Genomic DNA, 20,464 nt, shown 5'->3' with positions numbered 1-20,464 from the left:
GTAGCCATACCAAAACCGGGTAAGGACCCAAATGCATGCGAGAACTTTAGACCTATATCGCTAATCAATATAGACATGAAACTTCTAGCCAAAATCTTAGCCATCAGGCTCAACCATATCCTCCCCTCACTGATAGACTGGGATCAAGTAGGATTTACCCCTGGAAGGGAGGGGCCTGATAATACCAGACACATTTTAAATATATTTTTAGAAGCCAAACGCGAAAACATTCCATGCACAACTCTGGCCTTAGATACCGAAAAGGCATTCAATCGGGTAAATTGGCTTTATCTCTTCGAAGTATTACATAAATTCGGTTTTCCACCTTACTTTCAGTCCTGTGTCAGAGCATTATACTCCTCTCTGTCGGCAATGGTTAGGGGGCTTGGCTTCCTTTCCCCCTCCTTCCCCATCACTAATGAAACGCGACAGGGATGTCCCTTATCACCTCTGATATTCGCGTTAATAATGGAACCATTGGCCGAGGCAATCCGTTCCGCTGAGGATATAGATGGTGTGGTCATAGCGGGTATACCTCAGAAAATTGCCTTATTTGCGGACAACCTCACCGTTTTCTTGGGAAGCTCTACCCCATCTCTTCCAGCTCTTTTTAAGCTTCTCCACACCTTCGGTGAGCTCAGTTATTATAAATTGAATGTAAACAAAACTGACGCTTTCACTATCAATATATTAGACAGGGACTATACCGATCTTACGAAGCGGTATGCGTTTAACTGGTCGCGACAAAAACGAAAGCACCTAGGAGTTTTTCTTTCTTGGAATGTATCCACTATAGTTGAAGCCAACTTCTACCCACTTTTAAGTTCTTTCCAGAAATGTGTAGATCGCTGGAATGTCCCATGTATTTCCTGGCTAGGCAGAGTGGCAGCCTTTAAAATGACTTTACTACCTAAATTAACTTACCTTTTTAGAACCTTGCCAATACCCATACCTAAATCCCTCATTGGAAAATTTCAGATGCTATGTAACAAATTTATTTGGAGAAATGGACACCCTTGAGTGTCCACTAGAATAATGCAGCAGCCAATACTAAGTGGAGGTGCAGGTGCCCCCAACCTGGCTCTATATCATGAAGCATCTAGACTTGCCCACATTCTTCCCTGGAATTCTGATTCCTCGGAATGCAAATGGTGGGGTATAGAGCAGGCTACTTTGCCAAATTCCCTCTCCCTTTCGGATCTCCTCTGGATTCCTAAACATATTAGGTTATCTTTTGATATTAGAAATTACATAGTTCTCTCTGCTTTACGCTTTTGGGATAAAACCCGATCTCTTCCCCAAATTGCCCCCCACCCTTTGCCTAGTCAATCCCTTCCGGGGCTTCTCAAGGCACTGCAAGACTCACACCCACCGCTATGGCAATCACATGGTATCACTACTGTTGGGGATCTTTTCCCGAATGGTCAACTTATCTCATTAGCAACATTTCGATTCACATATTATCCATCTCAGATATTGCAATTTGAGTTTTGGAGACTTAGAAGCCTCCTGAGGGCTTGGGGGTTCACTGAACTTCCGATGCGCGCCCATACCAACTGGGAAAAACATTGGGATACAGCCAAAAGGATACTTAGAGCGCTGTCAATCTCCTACCAAGATCTGCTTAATCCAAATGTCTACTATAAATCGGCCCATATTATTTCTTGGGAGAGATCCCTCGGATTTCAAGCTTCTCAGGAAGATTGGTCACTGGCTATCTTACTCACCAAGAAAGCCCTCCACTGTGTTACTCTACTAGAATTATACCTTAAAGTTTGCACTCAATGGCATCTTACACCTCTGAGGCTCTTCAAAATCTCCCCTTTGAATTCACCTCTATGCTGGAGAGGATGTGGAAATGTTGGCTCACCGGCCCATGTGTGGTGGGAGTGTTCATTGCTACTTCACTTGTGGAAAATGCTCTCTAAAAGATGTTTTGATCTGGACCCCAACTTGTGGACTAATCCACAAACAGTTTTGTTCCACTTGTCCTTTGGGTCTTCTCTTACCTCCAATAGCTTGATTAGTTTCTACCTACTGATGGCAGTAAAACTGTCTATTGCCCGTTTGTTGGAAACCAGCTGCGATCCCCACCTGGAGTGATATTTCTAGAACCATATCTTATTTGGAGACTATGGAGTGCCCTATTTTTACCTCTAATAATAATACACAGCTCCACTGCCAGGCCTGGGAAGTTTGGGCAAAAATTAGTAAAACTTAAAACGGAGATTCCCGCTCTCTCCTATTTCTAGCTCTAACCCCCCCCCCCCTTTTTTTTCTCTCTCTCCCCTCAACACTACTAGGCTGGCATAAATTTCAAATTATTATTCTACTATTTCCCCTTATCCCCTAGAATGAAGAAACAATCTTTAGTACCTTTTTATTTTTTACAAATATGATGTTTTCAATTTCATGATTTAATCCTCACAATATTATTTATACACAATATAACCTAATTCACTGCATTACAAGTAATATTAAAAGAAAGACATGGGAAGACTATCCTTTATTTCCTACAATTACATATCATTATGTTTAGGATACGAATGTTGTTTACATTTTATTTGCACAGTTTTGAACCTTGTATTCGTCTTATTGACAAATTAGTGTTTTATCAATATGCTATACAAATATATGATATGTGTACTCTCACATTTTTTGTATACTTCTAAGTCTATGTGACTTATTATTATGTATGATTATGTATGTAACCTTACTGTTTTTCCTGTATGTCTTCAATAAAAATAATATAAAAAATAAATAAAAAAAGTGCAATAATTATTCAGCCATTACAAGTGGCTAGTTATGGCCACTGCAAGCTCGCGGTAGCAATTAGGGCTTATAAAATTAGCGAGAGATCAGATCTCTGGTTAATTTTATAAATATGCCCCAAATTACAGTCTAGCGTATTTTATTAACAAATAAAGATAGCATCATCTTTATTTTATTTTTTTAAATTACTGCACTAGGCAGTATTTTGGGTCTAAAGATGGTGAGAGTGGGGTGTTAGAAAAAAAAACTGCACTGAAAACTGCCTTCACATTGAGGTATATGGGAACTGTGTGTTCCCTGTAAATATATATGTATATGCTTATATACAGTATATAGTTAAGTGCTAATGTGTGTATATACATACAGTATATAGTTATGTGCTAATGTGTGTATATAGACATACTAACACATAAATATATATGTATATGCTTACATACATACAGTATACAGTTATGTGCTAATGTGTGTATATACACATACTAACACATAAATATATATGTATATGCTTATATACATACAGTATATAGTTATGTGCTAATGTGTGTATATAGACATACTAACACATAAATATATATGTATATGCTGATATACATACAGTATATAGTTATGTGCTAATGTGTGTATATACACATACTAACACATAAATATATATGTATTTGCTTATATACATACAGTATATAGTTATGTGCTAATGTGTGTATATACACATACTAACACATAAATATATGTATATGCTTATATACATACAGTATATAGTTATGTGCTAATGTGTGTATATACACATACTAACACATAAATATATATGTAGGTGCTTATATACATACAGTATATAGTTATGTGCTAATGTGTGTATATAGACATACTAACACATAAATATATATGTATATGCTTATATACATACAGTATATAGTTATGTGCTAATGTGTGTATATAGACATACTAACACATAAATATATATGTATATGCTTATATACATACAGTATATAGTTATGTGCTAATGTGTGTATATAGACATACTAACACATAAATATATATGTATATGCTTATATACATACAGTATATAGTTATGTGCTAATGTGTGTGTATAGACATACTAACACATAAATATATATGTATATGCTTATATACATACAGTATATAGTTATGTGCTAATGTGTGTATATACACATACTAACACATAAATATATATGTAGGTGCTTATATACATACAGTATATAGTTATGTGCTAATGTGTGTATATACACATACTAACACATAAATATATATGTATATGCTTATATACATACAGTATATAGTTATGTGCTAATGTGTGTGTATAGACATACTAACACATAAATATATATGTATATGCTTATATACATACAGTATATAGTTATGTGCTAATGTGTGTATATACACATACTAACACATAAATATATATGTATATGCTTATATACATACAGTATAGAGTTCTGTGCTAATGTGTGTATATACACATACTAACACATAAATATATATGTATATGCTTATATACATACAGTATAGAGTTCTGTGCTAATGTCTGTATATACACATACTAACACATAAAAATATATGTATATGCTTATATACATACAGTATAGAGTTCTGTGCTAATGTCTGTATATACACATACTAATACATAAATATATATGTATATGCTTATATACATACAGTATAGAGTTCTGTGCTAATGTCTGTATATACACATACTAACACATAAATATATATGTATATGCTTATATACATACAGTATATAGTTATGTGCTAATGTGTGTATATACACATACTAACACATAAATATATATGTATATGCTTATATACATACAGTATATAGTTCTGTGCTAATGTGTGTATATAGACATACTAACACATAAATATATATGTATATGCTTATATACATACAGTATATAGTTATGTGCTAATGTGTGTATATAGACATACTAACACATAAATATATATGTATATGCTTATATACATACAGTATATAGTTATGTGCTAATGTGTGTATATAGACATACTAACACATAAATATATATGTATATGCTTATATACATACAGTATATAGTTATGTGCTAATGTGTGTATATAGACATACTAACACATAAATATATATGTATATGCTTATATACATACAGTATATAGTTATGTGCTAATGTGTGTATATAGACATACTAACACATACATATATATGTATATGCTTATATACATACAATATAGAGTTATGTGCTAATGTGTGTATATAGACATACTAACACATAAATATATATGTATATGCTTCTATACATACAGTATAGAGTTATGTGCTAATGTGTGTATATACACATACTAACACATAAATATATATGTATATGCTTATATACATACAGTATAGAGTTATGTGCTAATGTGTGTATATACACATACTAACACATAAATATATATGTATATGCTTATATACATACAGTATAGAGTTCTGTGCTAATGTGTGTATATAGACATACTAACACATAAATATATATGTATATGCTTATATACATACAGTATAGAGTTCTGTGCTAATGTGTGTATATAGACATACTAACACATAAAAATATATGTATATGCTTATATACATACAGTATAGAGTTATGTGCTAATGTGTGTATATACACATACTAACACATAAATATATATGTATATGCTTATATACATGTAGTATATAGTTATGTGCTAATGTGTGTATATACACATACTAACACATAAATATATATGTATATGCTTATATACATACAGTATATAGTTATGTGCTAATGTGTGTATATACACATACTAACATATAAATATATATGTATATGCTTATATACATACAGTATATAGTTATGTGCTAATGTGTGTATATACACATACTAACACATAAATATATATGTATATGCTTATATACATACAGTATATAGTTATGTGCTAATGTGTGTATATACACATACTAACACATAAATATATATGTATATGCTTATATACATACAGTATATAGTTATGTGCTAATGTGTGTATATACACATACTAACACATAAATATATATGTATATGCTTATATACATACAGTATATAGTTATGTGCTAATGTGTGTATATACACATACTAACACATAAATATATATGTATATGCTTATATACATACAGTATATAGTTATGTGCTAATGTGTGTATATACACATACTAACACATAAATATATATGTATATGCTTATATACATACAGTATAGAGTTATGTGCTAATGTGTGTATATACACATACTAACACATAAATATATATGTATATGCTTATATTCATACAGTATAGAGTTATGTGCTAATGTGTGTATATACACATACTAACACATAAATATATATGTATATGCTTCTATACATACAATATATAGTTATGTGCTAATGTGTGTATATACACATACTAACACATAAATATATATGTATATGCTTATATACATACAGTATAGAGTTATGTGCTAATGTGTGTATATACACATACTAACACATAAATATATATGCATATGCTTATATTCATACAGTATAGAGTTATGTGCTAATGTGTGTATATACACATACTAACACATAAATATATATGTATATGCTTATATACATACAGTATAGAGTTATGTGCTAATGTGTGTATATACACATACTAACACATAAATATATATGTATATGCTTATATTCATACAGTATATAGTTATGTGCTAATGTGTGTATATACACATACTAACACATAAATATATATGTATATGCTTATATACATACAGTATAGAGTTATGTGCTAATGTGTGTATATACACATACTAACACATAAATATATATGTATATGCTTATATACATACAGTATATAGTTATGTGCTAATGTGTGTATATAGACATATTAACACATAAATATATGTATATGCTTATATACATACTGTATACAGTTATGTGCTAATGTGTGTATATACACATACTAACACATAAATATATATGTATATGCTTATATCCATACAGTATATAGTTATGTGCTAATGTGTGTATATACACATACTAACACATACATATATATGTGTATGCTTATATACATACAGTATATAGTTATGTGCTAATGTGTGTATATAGACATACTAACACATAAATATATATGTATATGCTTATATACATACAGTATACAGTTATGTGCTAATGTGTGTATATACACATACTAACACATAAATATATATGTATATGCTTATATACATACAGTATATAGTTATGTGCTAATGTGTGTATATAGACATACTAACACATAAATATATATGTATATGCTTATATACATACAGTATATAGTTATGTGCTAATGTGTGTATATAGACATACTAACACATAAATATATATGTATATGCTTATATACATACAGTATACAGTTATGTGCTAATGTGTGTATATACACATACTAACACATAAATATATATGTATATGCTTATATACATACAGTATATAGTTATGTGCTAATGTGTGTATATAGACATACTAACACATAAATATATATGTATATGCTTATATACATACAGTATACAGTTATGTGCTAATGTGTGTATATACACATACTAACACATAAATATATATGTATATGCTTATATACATACAGTATATAGTTATGTGCTAATGTGTGTATATAGACATACTAACACATAAATATATATGTATATGCTTATATACATACAGTATATAGTTATGTGCTAATGTGTGTATATACACATACTCACACATAAATATATATGTATATGCTGATATACGTACAGTATATAGTTATGTGCTAATGTGTGTATATACACATACTAACACATAAATATATATGTATATGCTTATATACATACAGTATATAGTTATGTGCTAATGTGTGTATATACACATACTAACACATAAATATATATCTATATGCTTACATACATACAGTATAGAGTAATGTGCTAATGTGTGTATATACACATACTAACACATAAATATATATCTATATGCTTATATACATACAGTATATAGTTATGTGCTAATGTGTGTATATAGACATACTAACACATAAATATATATCTATATGCTTACATACATACAGTATAGAGTAATGTGCTAATGTGTGTATATACACATACTAACACATAAATATATATGTATATGCTTATATACATACAGTATATAGTTATGTGCTAATGTGTGTATATAGACATACTAACACATAAATATATATGTATATGCTTATATACATACAGTATATAGTTATGTGCTAATGTGTGTATATAGACATACTAACACATAAATATATATGTATATGCTTCTATACATACAGTATATAGTTATGTGCTAATGTGTGTATATAGACATACTAACACATAAATATATATGTATATGCTTCTATACATACAGTATACAGTTATGTGCTAATGTGTGTATATACACATACTAACACATAAATATATATGTATATGCTTATATACATACAGTATATAGTTATGTGCTAATGTGTGTATATAGACATACTAACACATAAATATATATGTATATGCTGATATACATACAGTATATAGTTCTGTGCTAATGTGTGTATATAGACATACTAACACATAAATATATGTATATGCTTATATACATACAGTATATAGTTCTGTGCTAATGTGTGTATATAGACATACTAACACATTAATATATGTATATGCTTATATACATACAGTATATAGTTATGTGCTAATGTGTGTATATAGACATACTAACACATAAATATATATGTATATGCTTATATACATACAGAATATAGTTATGTGCTAATGTGTGTATATACACATACTAACACATAAATATATATGTATATGCTTATATACATACAGTATATAGTTATGTGCTAATGTGTGTATATACACATACTAACACATAAATATATATGTATATGCTTATATACATACAGTATATAGTTATGTGCTAATGTGTGTATATACACATACTAACACATAAATATATATCTATATGCTTACATACATACAGTATAGAGTAATGTGCTAATGTGTGTATATAGACATACTAACACATAAATATATATGTATATGCTTATATACATACAGTATATAGTTATGTGCTAATGTGTGTATATACACATACTAACACATAAATATATATGTATATGCTTATATACATACAGTATATAGTTATGTGCTAATGTGTGTATATACACATACTAACACATAAATATATATGTATATGCTTATATATATACAGTATAGAGTTATGTGCTAATGTGTGTATATACACATACTAACACATAAATATATATGTATATGCAGGGCCGGATTTACATCTCAGGTGCCTGTAGGCACAAAAACCTGAAGCGCCCCCCCCCACCCCCCCACCCCCCCTAGAAAAAAGTGGAAAAAATGAGGACTTTTTTTTATTATTATTTAGGACAACTAAAAATAAATATTAGATGTAAAATTACATTTTCCCTTTTATGGAGATACACAAATACACACACCAATTGCAATATTTGTTGTAATGGAAGCTACACCAAAAATCAATATTCACTTGACTCAAATGGCCATACAATTTCTATTATGTATAACAAAAACAAATCATGTTAAACTTTTAATGCAAAATATTCTAAAGAAAACCCTATTTAAAGGGACATCAAATGTGACAGTTTGCTGGGCATTTTATTATTGCACTAGTGCTTGCAGAGAAGTGTGTTAGCCTCTTGCAAAAGAGTTAAACACATAGTCAATGTCAGTTCTGAGACAGCAATACACATCTGTGCAGACCCAGATGGGCTCATAGGACATGTTTATTGACAAGCCATTAGTGTATTGCTTTTCTGGAGATGACTTTGACTATGTGCTTAACATTTTGTTGGAGTCAAACACAGTTTTGTGTAAACAATAGCAATATTAAAACTAGCAGCATGCAAGCTCATCACCATCAACAACCTGTGCAGCCAGTGGAAGAAAATATAAAATGTAGGGAAAAAAATCTTGTAAACTCTGATATTTTTGGTACAAACACACACAGATGTTACATTTATTTTGTTCTGAAATATAAATATCATATGATGTTGCTCTCAAAGGAAAACATGGAATGTTGTAGATTATATGTAATCCAGGGGTCAACAAATGTGTTTAAAATTAGAATTTAGAAATTCAATGGGAGGGGTTTAGTTTTAATCTTTGCCCCTCTCTCCTTCATGGCTCCCTCAACTGCTGTAACATATTCCCAATGAAACACTCGACTTTGTAGGCACCTGGCAGCACAATTCTTACTAAAATAAATGCCCTCATAAAAAAAAAAAAAAAAAAAAAAAAAAATTTTTTTTTTTTTTTTTTTTTTTTTTTATTATTGACAGGCAGGCGCCCCTCACTGCAAGGCGCCTGTAGGCACATGCCTACTGTGCCTAATGGGAAATCCGGCCCTGTGTATATGCTTATATCCATACAGTATATAGTTATGTGCTAATGTGTGTATATACACATACTAACACATACATATATATGTGTATGCTTATATACATACAGTATATAGTTATGTGCTAATGTGTGTATATACACATACTAACACATAAATATATATGTATATGCTTATATACATACAGTATATAGTTCTGTGCTAATGTGTGTATATAGACATACTAACACATAAATATATGTATATGCTTATATACATACAGTATATAGTTCTGTGCTAATGTGTGTATATAGACATACTAACACATAAATATATGTATATGCTTATATACATACAGTATATAGTTCTGTGCTAATGTGTGTATATAGACATACTAACACATAAATATATATGTATATGCTTATATACATACAGTATATAGTTATGTGCTAATGTGTGTATATAGACATACTAACACATAAATATATATGTATATGCTTATATACATACAGTATATAGTTATGTGCTAATGTGTGTATATACACATACTAACACATAAATATATATGTATATGCTTATATACATACAGTATATAGTTATGTGCTAATGTGTGTATATACACATACTAACACATAAATATATATGTATATGCTTATATACATACAGTATATAGTTATGTGCTAATGTGTGTATATAGACATACTAACACATAAATATATATGTATATGCTTATATACATACAGTATAGAGTTCTGTGCTAATGTGTGTATATAGACATACTAACACATAAATATATATGTATATGCTTATATACATACAGTATAGAGTTCTGTGCTAATGTGTGTATATAGACATACTAACACATAAAAATATATGTATATGCTTATATACATACAGTATAGAGTTATGTGCTAATGTGTGTATATACACATACTAACACATAAATATATATGTATATGCTTATATACATGTAGTATATAGTTATGTGCTAATGTGTGTATATACACATACTAACACATAAATATATATGTATATGCTTATATACATACAGTATATAGTTATGTGCTAATGTGTGTATATAGACATACTAACACATAAATATATATGTATATGCTTATATACATACAGTATATAGTTATGTGCTAATGTGTGTATATACACATACTAACACATAAATATATATGTATATGCTTATATACATACAGTATATAGTTATGTGCTAATGTGTGTATATACACATACTAACACATAAATATATATGTATATGCTTATATACATACAGTAAAGAGTTATGTGCTAATGTGTGTATATACACATACTAACACATAAATATATATGTATATGCTTATATACATACAGTATATAGTTATGTGCTAATGTGTGTATATAGACATACTAACACATAAATATATATGTATATGCTTATATACATACAGTATATAGTTATGTGCTAATGTGTGTATATACACATACTAACACATAAATATATATGTATATGCTTATATACATACAGTATATAGTTATGTGCTAATGTGTGTATATAGACATACTAACACATAAATATATATGTATATGCTTCTATACATACAGTATATAGTTATGTGCTAATGTGTGTATATACACATACTAACACATAAATATATATGTATATGCTGATATACATACAGTATAGAGTTCTGTGCTAATGTCTGTATATACACATACTAACACATAAATATATATGTATATGCTGATATACATACAGTATAGAGTTCTGTGCTAATGTCTGTATATACACATACTAACACATAAATATATATGTATATGCTGATATACATACAGTATAGAGTTCTGTGCTAATGTCTGTATATACACATACTAACACATAAATATATATGTATATGCTTATATATATACAGTATATAGTTATGTGCTAATGTGTGTATATACACATACTAACACATAAATATATATGTATATGCTTATATCCATACAGTATATAGTTATGTGCTAATGTGTGTATATACACATACTAACACATACATATATATGTGTATGCTTATATACATACAGTATATAGTTATGTGCTAATGTGTGTATATACACATACTAACACATAAATATATATGTATATGCTTATATACATACAGTATATAGTTCTGTGCTAATGTGTGTATATAGACATACTAACACATAAATATATGTATATGCTTATATACATACAGTATATAGTTCTGTGCTAATGTGTGTATATAGACATACTAACACATAAATATATGTATATGCTTATATACATACAGTATATAGTTATGTGCTAATGTGTGTATATAGACATACTAACACATAAATATATATGTATATGCTTATATACATACAGTATAGAGTTATGTGCTAATGTGTGTATATAGACATACTAACACATAAATATATATGTATATGCTTATATACATACAGTATATAGTTATGTGCTAATGTGTGTATATAGACATACTAACACATAAATATATATGTATATGCTTATATACATACAGTATATAGTTATGTGCTAATGTGTGTATATACACATACTAACACATAAATATATATGTATATGCTTATATACATACAGTATATAGTTATGTGCTAATGTGTGTATATACACATACTAACACATAAATATATATGTATATGCTTCTATACATACAGTATATAGTTATGTGCTAATGTGTGTATATAGACATACTAACACATAAATATATATGTATATGTTTATATACATACAGTATATAGTTATGTGCTAATGTGTGTATATACACATACTAACACATAAATATATATGTATATGCTTATATACATACAGTATATAGTTATGTGCTAATGTGTGTATATAGACATACTAACACATAAATATATATGTATATGCTTATATACATACAGTATATAGTTATGTGCTAATGTGTGTATATACACATACTAACACATAAATATATATGTATATGCTTATATACATACAGTATATAGTTATGTGCTAATGTGTGTATATACACATACTAACACATAAATATATATGTATATGCTTATATACATACAGTATATAGTTATGTACTAATGTGTGTATATAGACATACTAACACATAAATATATATGTATATGCTTATATACATACAGTATATAGTTATGTGCTAATGTGTGTATATAGACATACTAACACATAAATATATATGTATATGCTTATATACATACAGTATATAGTTATGTGCTAATGTGTGTATATACACATACTAACACATAAATATATATGTATATGCTTATATACATACTGTATAGAGTTATGTGCTAATGTGTGTATATACACATACTAACACATAAATATATATGTATATGCTTATATACATACTGTATATAGTTATGTGCTAATGTGTGTATATAGACATACTAACACATAAATATATATGTATATGCTTATATACATACTGTATATAGTTATGTGCTAATGTGTGTATATAGACATACTAACACATAAATATATATGTATATGCTTATATACATACAGTATAGAGTTATGTGCTAATGTGTGTATATAGACATACTAACACATAAATATATATGTATATGCTTATATACATACTGTATAGAGTTATGTGCTAATGTGTGTATATACACATACTAACACATAAATATATATGTATATGCTTATATACATACTGTATATAGTTATGTGCTAATGTGTGTATATAGACATACTAACACATAAATATATATGTATATGCTTATATACATACAGTATATAGTTATGTGCTAATGTGTGTATATAGACATACTAACACATAAATATATATGTATATGCTTATATACATACAGTATAGAGTTCTGTGCTAATGTGTGTATATACACATACTAACACATAAATATATATGTATATGCTTATATACATACAGTATATAGTTATGTGCTAATGTGTGTATATAGACATACTAACACATAAATATATATGTATATGCTTATATACATACAGTATATAGTTATGTGCTAATGTGTGTATATACACATACTAACACATAAATATATATGTATATGCTTATATACATACAGTATATAGTTATGTGCTAATGTGTGTATATAGACATACTAACACATAAATATATATGTATATGCTTATATACATACAGTATAGAGTTCTGTGCTAATGTGTGTATATAGACATACTAACACATAAATATATATGTAGGTGCTTATATACATACTGTATAGAGTTATGTGCTAATGTGTGTATATACACATACTAACACATAAATATATATGTATATGCTTATATACATACTGTATATAGTTATGTGCTAATGTGTGTATATAGACATACTAACACATAAATATATATGTATATGCTTATATACATACAGTATATAGTTATGTGCTAATGTGTGTATATAGACATACTAACACATAAATATATATGTATATGCTTATATACATACAGTATAGAGTTCTGTGCTAATGTGTGTATATACACATACTAACACATAAATATATATGTATATGCTTATATACATACAGTATATAGTTATGTGCTAATGTGTGTATATAGACATACTAACACATAAATATATATGTATATGCTTATATACATACAGTATATAGTTATGTGCTAATGTGTGTATATACACATACTAACACATAAATATATATGTATATGCTTATATACATACAGTATATAGTTATGTGCTAATGTGTGTATATAGACATACTAACACATAAATATATATGTATATGCTTATATACATACAGTATAGAGTTCTGTGCTAATGTGTGTATATAGACATACTAACACATAAATATATATGTAGGTGCTTATATACATACTGTATAGAGTTATGTGCTAATGTGTGTATATACACATACTAACACATAAATATATATGTATATGCTTATATACATACTGTATATAGTTATGTGCTAATGTGTGTATATAGACATACTAACACATAAATATATATGTATATGCTTATATACATACAGTATATAGTTATGTGCTAATGTGTGTATATAGACATACTAACACATAAATATATATGTATATGCTTATATACATACAGTATAGAGTTCTGTGCTAATGTGTGTATATACACATACTAACACATAAATATATATGTATATGCTTATATACATACAGTATATAGTTATGTGCTAATGTGTGTATATAGACATACTAACACATAAATATATATGTATATGCTGATATACATACAGTATATAGTTATGTGCTAATGTGTGTATATACACATACTAACACATAAATATATATGTATATGCTGATATACATACAGTATATAGTTATGTGCTAATGTGTGTATAGACATACTAACACATAAATATATATGTATATGCTTATATACATACTGTATAGAGTAATGTGCTAATGTGTGTATATACACATACTAACACATAAATATATATGTATATGCTTATATACATACAGTATAGAGTTATGTGCTAATGTGTGTATATACACATACTAACACATAAATATATATGTATATGCTTATATACATACAGTATAGAGTTATGTGCTAATGTGTGTATATACACATACTAACACATAAATATATATGTATATGCTTATATACATACAGTATATAGTTATGTGCTAATGTGTGTATATAGACATACTAACACATAAATATATATGTATATGCTTCTATACATACAGTATATAGTTATGTGCTAATGTGTGTATATACACATACTAACACATAAATATATATGTATATGCTGATATACATACAGTATAGAGTTCTGTGCTAATGTCTGTATATACACATACTAACACATAAATATATATGTATATGCTGATATACATACAGTATAGAGTTCTGTGCTAATGTCTGTATATACACATACTAACACATAAATATATATGTATATGCTGATATACATACAGTATAGAGTTCTGTGCTAATGTCTGTATATACACATACTAACACATAAATATATATGTATATGCTTCTATACATACAGTATATAGTTATGTGCTAATGTGTGTATATACACATACTAACACATAAATATATACGCATATGCTTATATTCATACAGTATAGAGTTATGTGCTAATGTGTGTATATACACATAGTAACACATAAATATATATGTACATGCTTCTATACATACAGTATATAGTTATGTGCTAATGTGTGTATATACACATACTAACACATAAATATATATGTATATGCTTATATATATACAGTATATAGTTATGTGCTAATGTGTGTATATACACATACTAACACATAAATATATATGTATATGCTTATATCCATACAGTATATAGTTATGTGCTAATGTGTGTATATACACATACTAACACATACATATATATGTGTATGCTTATATACATACAGTATATAGTTATGTGCTAATGTGTGTATATACACATACTAACACATAAATATATATGTATATGCTTATATACATACAGTATATAGTTCTGTGCTAATGTGTGTATATAGACATACTAACACATAAATATATGTATATGCTTATATACATACAGTATATAGTTCTGTGCTAATGTGTGTATATAGACATACTAACACATAAATATATGTATATGCTTATATACATACAGTATATAGTTATGTGCTAATGTGTGTATATAGACATACTAACACATAAATATATATGTATATGCTTATATACATACAGTATATAGTTATGTGCTAATGTGTGTATATAGACATACTAACACATAAATATATATGTATATGCTTATATACATACAGTATATAGTTATGTGCTAATGTGTGTATATAGACATACTAACACATAAATATATATGTATATGCTTATATACATACAGTATATAGTTATGTGCTAATGTGTGTATATACACATACTAACACATAAATATATATGTATATGCTTATATACATACAGTATATAGTTATGTGCTAATGTGTGTATATACACATACTAACACATAAATATATATGTATATGCTTCTATACATACAGTATATAGTTATGTGCTAATGTGTGTATATAGACATACTAACACATAAATATATATGTATATGTTTATATACATACAGTATATAGTTATGTGCTAATGTGTGTATATACACATACTAACACATAAATATATATGTATATGCTTCTATACATACAGTATATAGTTATGTGCTAATGTGTGTATATAGACATACTAACACATAAATATATATGTATATGTTTATATACATACAGTATATAGTTATGTGCTAATGTGTGTATATACACATACTAACACATAAATATATATGTATATGCTTATATACATACAGTATATAGTTATGTGCTAATGTGTGTATATAGACATACTAACACATAAATATATATGTATATGCTTATATACATACAGTATATAGTTATGTGCTAATGTGTGTATATACACATACTAACATATAAATATATATGTATATGCTTATATACATACAGTATATAGTTATGTGCTAATGTGTGTATATACACATACTAACACATAAATATATATGTATATGCTTAAATACATACAGTATATAGTTATGTGCTAATGTGTGTATATAGACATACTAACACATAAATATATATGTATATGCTTATATACATACAGTATATAGTTATGTGCTAATGTGTGTATATACACATACTAACACATAAATATATATGTATATGCTTATATACATACTGTATAGAGTTATGTGCTAATGTGTGTATATACACATACTAACACATAAATATATATGTATATGCTTATATACATACTGTATATAGTTATGTGCTAATGTGTGTATATAGACATACTAACACATAAATATATATGTATATGCTTATATACATACTGTATATAGTTATGTGCTAATGTGTGTATATAGACATACTAACACATAAATATATATGTATATGCTTATATACATACAGTATAGAGTTATGTGCTAATGTGTGTATATAGACATACTAACACATAAATATATATGTATATGCTTATATACATACAGTATAGAGTTATGTGCTAATGTGTGTATATAGACATACTAACACATAAATATATATGTATATGCTTATATACATACTGTATATAGTTATGTGCTAATGTGTGTATATAGACATACTAACACATAAATATATATGTATATGCTTATATACATACAGTATATAGTTATGTGCTAATGTGTGTATATAGACATACTAACACATAAATATATATGTATATGCTTATATACATACAGTATAGAGTTCTGTGCTAATGTGTGTATATACACATACTAACACATAAATATATATGTATATGCTTATATACATACAGTATATAGTTATGTGCTAATGTGTGTATATAGACATACTAACACATAAATATATATGTATATGCTTATATACATACAGTATATAGTTATGTGCTAATGTGTGTATATACACATACTAACACATAAATATATATGTATATGCTTATATACATACAGTATATAGTTATGTGCTAATGTGTGTATATAGACATACTAACACATAAATATATATGTATATGCTTATATACATACAGTATAGAGTTCTGTGCTAATGTGTGTATATAGACATACTAACACATAAATATATATGTAGGTGCTTATATACATACTGTATAGAGTTATGTGCTAATGTGTGTATATACACATACTAACACATAAATATATATGTATATGCTTATATACATACTGTATATAGTTATGTGCTAATGTGTGTATATAGACATACTAACACATAAATATATATGTATATGCTTATATACATACAGTATATAGTTATGTGCTAATGTGTGTATATAGACATACTAACACATAAATATATATGTATATGCTTATATACATACAGTATAGAGTTCTGTGCTAATGTGTGTATATACACATACTAACACATAAATATATATGTATATGCTTATATACATACAGTATATAGTTATGTGCTAATGTGTGTATATAGACATACTAATACATAAATATATATGTATATGCTGATATACATACAGTATATAGTTATGTGCTAATGTGTGTATATACACATACTAACACATAAATATATATGTATATGCTGATATACATACAGTATATAGTTATGTGCTAATGTGTGTATATAGACATACTAACACATAAATATATATGTATATGCTTATATACATACAGTATATAGTTATGTGCTAATGTGTGTATACACATACTAACACATAAATATATATGTATATGCTTATATACATACTGTATAGAGTAATGTGCTAATGTGTGTATATACACATACTAACACATAAATATATATGTATATGCTTATATACATACAGTATAGAGTTATGTGCTAATGTGTGTATATACACATACTAACACATATATATATATGTATATGCTTATATACATACAGTATAGAGTTATGTGCTAATGTGTGTATATACACATACTAACACATAAATATATATGTATATGCTTATATACATACAGTATATAGTTATGTGCTAATGTGTGTATATAGACATACTAACACATAAATATATATGTATATGCTTCTATACATACAGTATATAGTTATGTGCTAATGTGTGTATATACACATACTAACACATAAATATATATGTATATGCTGATATACATACAGTATAGAGTTCTGTGCTAATGTCTGTATATACACATACTAACACATAAATATATATGTATATGCTGATATACATACAGTATAGAGTTCTGTGCTAATGTGTGTATATACACATACTAACACATAAATATATATGTATATGCTTCTATACATACAGTATATAGTTATGTGCTAATGTGTGTATATACACATACTTACACATAAATATATGTATATGCTTATATACATACTGTATACAGTTATGTGCTAATGTGTGTATATACACATACTAACACATAAATATATATGCATATGCTTATATTCATACAGTATAGAGTTATGTGCTAATGTGTGTATATACACATAGTAACACATAAATATATATGTATATGCTTCTATACATACAGTATATAGTTATGTGCTAATGTCTGTATATACACATACTAACACATAAATATATATGTATATGCTGATATACATACAGTATAGAGTTCTGTGCTAATGTGTGTATATACACATACTAACACATAAATATATATGTATATGCTTATATACATACAGTATAGAGTTATGTGCTAATGTGTGTATATACACATACTAACACATAAATATATATGTATATGCTTCTATACATACAGTATATAGTTATGTGCTAATGTGTGTATATACACATACTAACACATAAATATATATGTATATGCTTCTATACATACAGTATATAGTTATGTGCTAATGTCTGTATATACACATACTAACACATAAATATAT

This window comes from Bombina bombina, chromosome 4 (genome assembly GCF_027579735.1).
Source record: "Bombina bombina isolate aBomBom1 chromosome 4, aBomBom1.pri, whole genome shotgun sequence".
NCBI lineage: Eukaryota > Metazoa > Chordata > Amphibia > Anura > Bombinatoridae > Bombina > Bombina bombina.
The sequence above is the reverse complement of the archived record's forward strand: the minus strand, read 5'-3'. Positions refer to the sequence as shown.